We start from the raw sequence: 9,783 nt of genomic DNA on the forward strand, positions 1-9,783 counted from the left end.
CCATTGATGTGTGTGTGTGTGTGTGTGTAGAGAGAGAATATTCATATATTGAACATTCATATTGAATTAATATATATTCATACATATATATATATGAATACTGTTCAGCCATCACAAAAATGAAATCAACCATTTGCAACAATGTGGATAGAACTAGAGGATATTATGCTAAGCAAAATAAGTCAATCAGAGAAAGACAATTATCATATGGTCTCACTCATATGTGAAATTTAAGAAACAAAACAGAAGATCACAGGACAAAAGAGGGAAAAATAAAACAAGATGAAATCAGAGAGGAAGACAAACCATAAAAGACTCTTAATCATAGGAAACAAACTGAAGGTTGCTGGAGGGGAGGTTGTTGGGGGATGGGGTAACTGGGTGATGGACATGAAAGAGGGCATGTAATGTAGTGAGAACTGGGTATTATATTAGACTGATAAATCACTAACCTCTACCCCTGAATCTAATAACACATTATATTTTAGTCATTTGAATAAAAATAAAAATAAAATAAAATGAGTAAAAATTATATCTTACTCCTCCATATTTGTTACCCATTCTTCTCTTATTCACATATCCCAGTCCTGACTGGTTTTCTTTAATCCAGCCTGGCCTTTCCCACAACTTGCAGCTGACAACACATACCCCACCACCCTCATCTTTCTTTCTTACCTCCCCTCATTTTTAAATCTATCTTCTCCCAGGTTCAAGCTTCCTTTATGCTCCTGCATTCTATCTCCAGTTGGTTTTGGTGGTAATAAAATTTTTCCCTTCTCTCTTTTTTCAGACTAGTCAACTGATCTTCATTTTTCCCATATTGATCTGCAGTATTCTCTAAAATATTTTTCCTCTGATACTTTCCACTCCTGGCTGCTGCAAGGAATTTTACTCACACCAATTCAGGTATTATAACATAATAAAACCCAGGGCTATTTCCCATAGCCAGCAATCTTCAGTCAATACAGGGGAAGGAAGAAGGGAAAATCCAAATAAATCTTTTCATTTGCCAAAAGGCCTTTTTCTTCTAATTCCGAATCTGCAAGTCCAACATATTAATCTGGGTCAGATTTATTTGACTAGTGTCAGTATGCTCCTGGTGCAACACTGGCTATCCAAGTAACTGCTCTGCATAACCCACCCCAAAGCCTCAGGTTCAGTCTTGAACATGTCTGACACTTGATTTTACCTTTCCACCATCAGGTTGAGCTCTGTGGGCTCCAAGCACTGTATGCTCCTGGTACCTGACTACTACATATCCTCTCATATCTCTGTGCCTTTGCAGGGGACTCTGCTGCAGACTAAGCCTGAACACAACTCAGCATTCACTGAATGTTCTATGTTTGGGACACTGTGTTTAGTCCTGGGGATAAGAAAATCACTAGGATTAAAATCCTGTTCTCAAGTAGGTCACAGTCTGGAAAAGGAAAATAGGTGCATCGAAAGTATGTAAATTACAAAAAGTTGATATCTGACCCAAATATTGGGAGATGAGTAGAAATTTGTAGAAATCCAAATTCAATAGGCTTTTCTCTTACTGTGCCTTGAGTTCTCTGAAGAATTCAACTTGATTTAATTCTTAAAACAAGGCCATCCTTTTGGTATAGCAGAAAATAGAAGTTATGGCTTAAGAGGTAAAGTAGAGTGAGCGATACTGAGCCATAATGAAGAGTACCTCTGAAAAGGCAAGGTCTTCCAAAGAAAAGAGATAGATCAGGAAATGGCCAAAAGAGCTGAAAGGTAACATGATGCTTTACATAGCTGTGTGCAAATGAGATTTAAAAATATATTTCAACTCATGATTTCTTTAATTGAGAAGAAATTGTACCATTAGAGAATCTCTTTTTGATTACTGTATTTATCCCACTAGCACTTTCTCTAACTAGGGATAATATTTATATTTGAGCAAAAAAATAAAAATTTTAGTGATTCTTTTATAAAACCTTCAAGAAAACATAAATAAAGTGGTACATTTTTAAAATATGATTACTCATCTACAACAGGAAATATGATTCAAGTTTTTTATACTTAATACACGGATTATTTTATCAGATCAACCTGCATAGGCCAAAGCTGAGATGCCTGCCCTGCTGGGTGAGATATTTTGTATACAAGTTTATTGCCAAACTACCAACATAAAAGCCAAGACCCTTTAATGATTTCTTTCCTAATTTAAAACTGCTCACTCTGTTGAAGGGTTCTTACTTGATTCATATTCAGTTATTATCTGATTAGGACCATTTCCCTAACTTAAAGAAGAAATAAATCCTGAGCAAATTCAGTCAATTCTTATTCTGGTTCAGAAATCTTCAGTCTTGTCAGCCAAATGGCATCCCTTCTCCCATCTGTGTTTCTACAGTAGCTACAAAAAGCTTACCTGGCCCCACCTCTGGTTTTTTGAATGGTCCTGGGAATGGCCTCTGGTTAAAGCTGAGCCAATCAAGTCTTTCATCAAGGACTTGCTACCTGGCGATGAGGGAAGGGATTCAGTGAGCAAAGAAGCTGTGAGGTTTGCTGCTTGAGAATGCTTGATGCAACCTCTCCCACCAGGTAGGTGAAGTTGGCCTGCAGGTGAGAAAGTGGGTGGAACATAGGTAGAAAGTAAGGCTGCACATGGAGTGTGCACAACATTCCCCACCTTGCACCTGGTTTCATGGGCCCCTAAGGTTTAACTCTATCACTACACTTCCTGGTGCAGGAACCCACATTTTCCATGTTTGTTTTTCCATGTTTTAATTTTATTTTCTTTATTTACAGCCATAAGAGTTGTGAATAATAACCATTCAAACACTTAAAGGATAATTGTATTCATTATCACAAAACCTGAAAGTAAGTTACAATCTCATACCTTTATTATATAAGGTCACCGGTACTACGATATGTTATTAGATATTGTATCTATGATTTATTTTAAGAAATTGGCTCAGATGATTATGGAGGTAGAAAATCACAGGCCAGCAGGCTGAAAGCCAGGCAGTATTTGATGCTGCAGCTTTAAAGCAGAATTCCTTCTCCAGGAAACCCCAGTCTTTGCCCTTAAGGTCTTCAAATAACTGGATAAGGCCCTTTCATGGGGCCTTGTTATGGAGGGAAATCTGTTTTTTTTTTTTTAAGTCCACTGATTGTAAATATTAGCTATGTCTATGAAATTGGTGCTGGATCAAACAACCATGTACTTACTACAATCTGGCCAAGCTGGCACATAAGACTTACTATCATGCTGTCTTTATTCCACAAATATCTAAATAATTGGACAACTTTTTAGTATCTTTTTTTAAAGACTCATTTATTTGAGAGAGAAAGAGAGAGAGAGAAGGGGTGAAGGGTGAGGGGCAGGGGGAGAGAGAATCTCCAGCAGACTCCACATTGAGCAGAGAGCCTAACGTGGGGGCTCTATCCCAGGACTCTGAGATCATGACCTGAGCCTAAACCAAGAGTCAGAAACCACTAAGGCTGCATCATCTAGGCACCCCAACTTTTAAGTGTCTTTCCTGTTCCCTAATTTGGGTAAATAAAATATGTCCATAGACCTAATACTCTAGAGCTTTAAATTGAGCCTTATGATTCTGAAGCTAGTAATAAAGCACTCAGATAGTATTTATGCAATGTATAAGGTCAGCAAAAATCCCTGAAGTGAATTACATCCCTGTAGGCACAACAGGACCATCAGTGATTATTCTGAATATAAATATCAAGTATTTACTCAGTAACAGGTAAAAGCTTTTGTGTAATGTTGTTTTGCTGCTGAGCATTATAGGTAAAAACATGAATATTCCTTCTGAAATAATGAGGTGCTAAATCAGCATCCACCAAAAAATATTTTAGGGAATCGATATTCATTTATTTAATCTTGCTGCCTTTCCTAACCAACACCCGAAAGCAAGGTTACTTTAAAACATTTGATAAATAGTGTAACATCAAATGGGAAAATTAATCAGTGCTTTTCTTCTAACGCATAGCAATCCATCATGCATGGACGATTTCCTTTCTTTTAAAATGCTGCTTATGTACTACTGTTCAAATATTTACAGGTGTTCTTCTTTATATAGTGTTACTTGATCCATGGGGTGGATATTCAGTAGATTGACTTTGGATCAATAATTTAGCATAATAATCTTTAAATAATACAGCAAGACCAGAAAAAAAAGTCAGAATAGAAGTCAGGAGATGGATGTGCTTGTTTAGACCTTGGGCAAATTATTTCATCTTAAAATAGGTCAAGAACATTTGATGGAAGAAAAACTGGGTTTAAGTTCACACTTAAACTCTCGCTAGCCGTACAATCTATGGAAAGGTTAGACCTTCATTTTTTCTCCACTGTAAAACTTTGATAGCTGTAGCAGCTTTCCAGAGTGGCCGTGAATATGAAATATGAAGGCATTTAGCACAAGGCCTGGCACAGACGGCATTCAGGAAATGCACACTAGTTTAATTTTCCTCTCTTGGTGTTAGTTTTTCTCATCACTATAATTTAGAGGATGGGCCAAATGACTCCTTAGGTGCAGTCTTCTCCCAAATTTGTGTGTTCTAAAGACTAATGATAAATTTATTTGCACTTTGAATAGTCAGTTCCATGAAGTTTTCTATTCAACTGTGCCCTTTTCAGAGAAGGCTTAGGATAAAGACCCAGCAAAGACTCCTAACGTGTCCCTTGTTAGGAGACAGTGCTATGGAAGATATTTAGTACTTTATTTATGACAGCAGACAGCTATCTTAACTGAATTAGTCTCTGATAACATGAAAAACATGGCTTTGTAGTGAGTTGCTTTGGAGCATGAATATGTCTGGATCCAGCTATTCCTGATTTTAACCAATGACTTATGTTCGCAAAATCTTAGTGCTTTTTCTATTAATCACCAATGTCTCTTTATAGATAGTAAAGCAGAAATCAAAGTTAACCAATTAGTCTTATAAATCAAGGATGAATGAGCCTACCTCTTTGAAAATAACAAACTTGTCCAACTACCAGGGTGATGCTCTGGTCATGGTTACAAGAACTTGGGAAAGTTAAATTAAGAAAATCATTGTGAAATTTCTGTTCATGTCTTTTGCCCATTTCATGATTCATTGTTTGCTTCTTTGCTGTTGAGTTTAAGAAGTTCCTTATAGATCTTGGAAACTAGCCCTTTATCATCATTTATCGTCATTTGCAAATATCTTCTCCCATTCTGTAGGTTGTCTTTCAGTTTGGTTGACTGTTTCTTTTGCTGTGCAGAAGCTTGTTATCTTGATGAAGTCCCAATAGTTCATTTTTGCTTTTGTTTCTCTTGCCTTCATGGATGTATCTTGCGAGAAGTTGCTGTGGCCAAGTTCAAAAGGGTGTTGCCTGTGTTCTTTAGGATTTGGATGGAATCTTGTCTCACATTTAGATCTTTCATTCATTTTGAGTTTATTTTTGTGACTGGTGTAAGACACAAAATTTCATTCTTCTGCACGTGGCTGTCCAATTTTCCCAGCACCTATTATTGAAGAAATTGTCCTGCTTCCAGTAGGAATGTGAACTGGTATAGCCACTCTGGAAAACTGTGTGGAGGTTCCTCAAAGAGTTAAAAATAGAGCTGCCCTATGACCCAGCAATTGCACTACTGGGGATTTACCCCTAAAATAAAGATGCAGTGAAAAGCCGAGACACGTGCACCCCGATGTTTATAGCAGCCATGTCCACAATAGCCAACTGTAGAAGGAGCCTTAGTGTCCATCGAAAGATGAATGGACGGGGATCCCTGGGTGGCTCAGCAGTTGAGCACCTGCCTTCAGCCCAGGGTGTGATCCTGGGGTCCCGGGATCAAGTCCCACATCGGGTTCCCAGCATGGAGCCTGCTTCTCCTTCTGTCTGTGTCTCTGCCTCTCTCTCTCTCTCTCTCTCTGTGTGTGTGTGTGTCTTTCATGAATAAATAAAAAACTTAAAAAAAGAAAGATGAATGGATAAAGAAAATGTGGTCTATATATACAATGGAATATTCCTCAGCCATTAGAAACGACAAATACCCACCATTTGCTTCAACGTGGAGGGAATTGGAGGGTATTATGCTGAGGGAAGTAAGTCAATCAGAGAAGGACAATCATTATATGGTTTCACTTATATGGGGAATATAAAAAAATAGTGAAAGGGATTAAAGGGGAAAGGAGAGAAAATGAGTGGCAAAAATCAGAGTGTGACAAAACATGAGAGACCCCTAACTCTGGGAGACAAACAAGGGGTAGTGGGCAGAGGGATGAGTGATGGGCACCGAGGGGGGCACTTGACAGGATGAGCATTGGGTGTTATACTATATGTTAGCAAATCGAACTCCAATATAAAAGTATACATATATATGAAAAAAAAAAGATGGGGATCCCTGGATGGCTCAGTGGTTTGGCAGCTGCCTTTGGCCCAGGGCACGATCCTGGAGTCCCAGGATTGAGTCCCGCCTCAGGCTCCCTGCGTGGAGCCTGCTTCTCCCTCTGCCTGTGTCTCTGCCTCTCTCTCTCTCTCTCTCTCTCTCTCTATGTCTCTCATGAATAAATAAATAAATAAATCTTAAAAAAAAAGAAACTCATTGTGATCAACTGCACATAATTTTCTAAGTGTAATCCCGCATTAATTTCCAATCTGAAAACAAATGAAGAAGTCACAAAGTGTTAGCTCTTGGAGTCCCTTCACCCATCAAGTAAAACCTCCTCTAGCCCATCTTTTGAAATTCTATGTCTGCTGAGATTTCCTCGTCCTGGAGACATAGGAGCCATGGAACAGAACCACATCTCTCACCCATGGAAGGTAGGTACAGTCTCAGGGTCACTCGCTGGCCCACAGACTGTGTCCTCCTGTCACTCTTGGGTATGTTCTTCTGAAGCTGCACCATGTCATATAGTCAGTAAGTATAGTCACTGTCCACAACTCTCAAATAAATTATGCAAACAAAATATGTGTATAGAGGGGCACGTGGGTGGTTCAGTGGATAAGTGTCTGCCTTCAACCCAGTGTGTGATCCTGGAGAGCTGGGATCGAGTCCCACATCAGGGTCCCTGCATGGAGCCTGCTTCACCTTCTGCCTGTGTCTCTGCCTCTCTCTTTGTCTCTAATGAATAAATAAATATAATCTTTAAAAAATATATGTATAGAAATGGAAATGGAGGAACAGTACATTTTAAAATGGTGACTTGTGATTTGAGGGATATTTGCAATATTCAGGGGGAAGGGGGCTTGTCAGGTAGGCCACCCTTCCCCTGGCCTTGATATTGATGGCAAAAAAAGTTTCAAGGGAAAGAGTTTCTTATTCACTATATGCTTCTGCTCTTGTGGTCTGTCTTTCTGAATTATTGCACAGCTGCTCCTAACCAATAGCACTTTTAAGTGTGGGGAACAAATGATCTCCCAATTTTGAAATGTCCTGGGACATTCTTTCCCAGAGTTCATTTCTCAGAATGAGTTAATAGATGTTATATATGTTTAAAGGGGGCAGTTTCCTGGGCATGTGCATTTAGTAAACATAAAAGTTTTGTTGTTGTTGTTGTTTTCTAGAACTTCTCAGAACCTAGAACATGCAGACCTTTTTTTTTTTATAAATTTATTTTTTATTGGTGTTCAATTTGCCAACATACAGAATAACACCCAGTGCTCATCCTGTCAAGTGCCCGCCTCAGTCATGCAAACTTTCATTATGAATATCTAAGAAAAAGATAAAGAATATTTCCAAAGTTTATTTGGCCATTGTTGTGGGTTGAATCATGTTCCCCAAAAAGATTTATTGAAAGCTAAATCCCTGGTACTTGTGAATCTGATCTTATTGGAAATAACCTTTATAGATACTATGCTCTGAATTGTGTCCCAATATTTAAATGTTAAAGCCCTAACTACTAATGTGACTGTATTTGAAGTAAGAAAGTAATTAAGGTTAACTGAGTCCAGTAGGACTAGTACCCTTATAAAAAGAAGCACCAGACATGCTTCCTCTTTCTCTCTCCTTCTCCCCCTCCCACTCCCACCCTCCTCTTCCTCCTAATTCTTCCTCCCTTCCCTCTCCTTTTCTCTCTCCACCATAGGAGGGCACGGCAAGGAGGCACCCATCTGCAGGCCAGGAATAGCACTTTCACTAGACACAGAATCTGCCCATCCCTTCATCTTGGACTTCCCAGCCTCCAAAACTATGAGAAAATAAACTTTGGTTTATGCCTCCCAGCCTATAAGTGTTGTGTTATATCAGCTAGAGCTAAGACGCCAGTTCTAATCAAGCTACAATGAGGTCACACTAGATTACGGTGGGCCTGAATACAGTGACTGTGTCCTCATTAGAGGGAGGTTTAGACACAACCCACACAAAGGGTACATGACCTTGTGAACTTAGGGGAGGAGAATGGAGTTATGTGACACAAGCCAAAGAACATGAAGGATTGCTTCAACCAGCAGAAGCTAAACTAGGCAGGTGGATGATTAGTTTTGGAGGAAGCACAGCCCTGTTGGCACCTTGATTTTAGACTTGTAGCTTCCAGAGCCATGAGAGAATAAATTTCTGTTATATAAATCTATCCAAGTTTGTGGTACTTTGTTATGGCAGCCCTCGAAAATTAACTAAGCCATGGAAACACCTTGCTCTGTGGAAAAATCTAGAGAATTAAGAATCCATGGAAAAGTGTTGGGAAACATTGTCTTTAATCCTACAACCCCTCCACACCATAACTGCCCTTTAAGACATATATTAGTTCCTTTAGGTTTACTCTAACCCACTTACACTCTCCCTCCTCTGAACTCTTATCATCCCATATCATTGGCCATCTTCTCATTGCTTTGTAATATTCTTGAATTATTTTATCTTAGTAAATCTTACAGCTGTCCTTGATGCAAGCTTGCAATTTGGGATTTAGCTCAACAGATCCTTACATGAGCATGCCAGTTCACTCTGCTCTCACGCACTCAGATTGTTCCATCTTAAATGCCCTGTCTTTGTTCTCTCATCTCCCACTCTCCACTATCCATTTCCATAACTCTAAAGTTTTCCAAAGTCCAACTGAACTGTCACTCCCTGAAATCCCTCAGCATTCCTAGTCAGAAATAAACTCTTCCATCTCTGAAGCCACAAAGTACGTATTCCTTTGATATAGCACTTTTTACCGTGTTGTATTTGGACTGAATGAACTGGCCCCGTGTATCATTATCTGTGGAACATGAGGTCGCATCTGCTCATTTCTATGGTTTTGCTTTGCCGAGTACAATATGCAGGGTGGAGAAAAGCCCAGTGCTCTGGAACAGGACAAACTTTGCAGAAGAAAAGAAAACTGAAAGTGATGACTGGACACTTGTATGGCTAATTAGAGAGAAACATGGAAAACAGAACAAATGGCTAACTATCCACGTGAATTCACGATGTGCTATGTAAACTTCTCCAGCTCCTAAAGAAAACATCAGTAAAGTTTACGTGAATCACCAATGCAAGAATGTCCCTGTGTGTATGTGAATTGACAGATGAAGCAAAAAGCAAAGTTAAACTCTAAGATGGGTGAGAAGTAAAAATAAAGGTTATCAGCTGTGTTGAGGTTGCACATATTATTTATATGTTTTCTGTATAAACTGTAAACTACCAGAGGTTGCGGTAGTTTCTGAAGGAACTTTAGATTCCTCACAGTTGCTAGCATGATCTTATTGCATATTAGTAAACACTTTTAGTGTTCCCATGAGCTAGATGCTATAACGATAATTTGATTCTTGATGCATGAAGTGTTTGTAAGGAACAAAGATGGCTCAGGTGAATCACCCAAGTTATATGGATTATAAGTGGCAGATGAGGGTTTTGGACCCATACAATGACA

This window comes from Canis aureus, chromosome 27 (genome assembly GCF_053574225.1).
Source record: "Canis aureus isolate CA01 chromosome 27, VMU_Caureus_v.1.0, whole genome shotgun sequence".
Classification (NCBI taxonomy): Eukaryota; Metazoa; Chordata; class Mammalia; order Carnivora; family Canidae; genus Canis; species Canis aureus.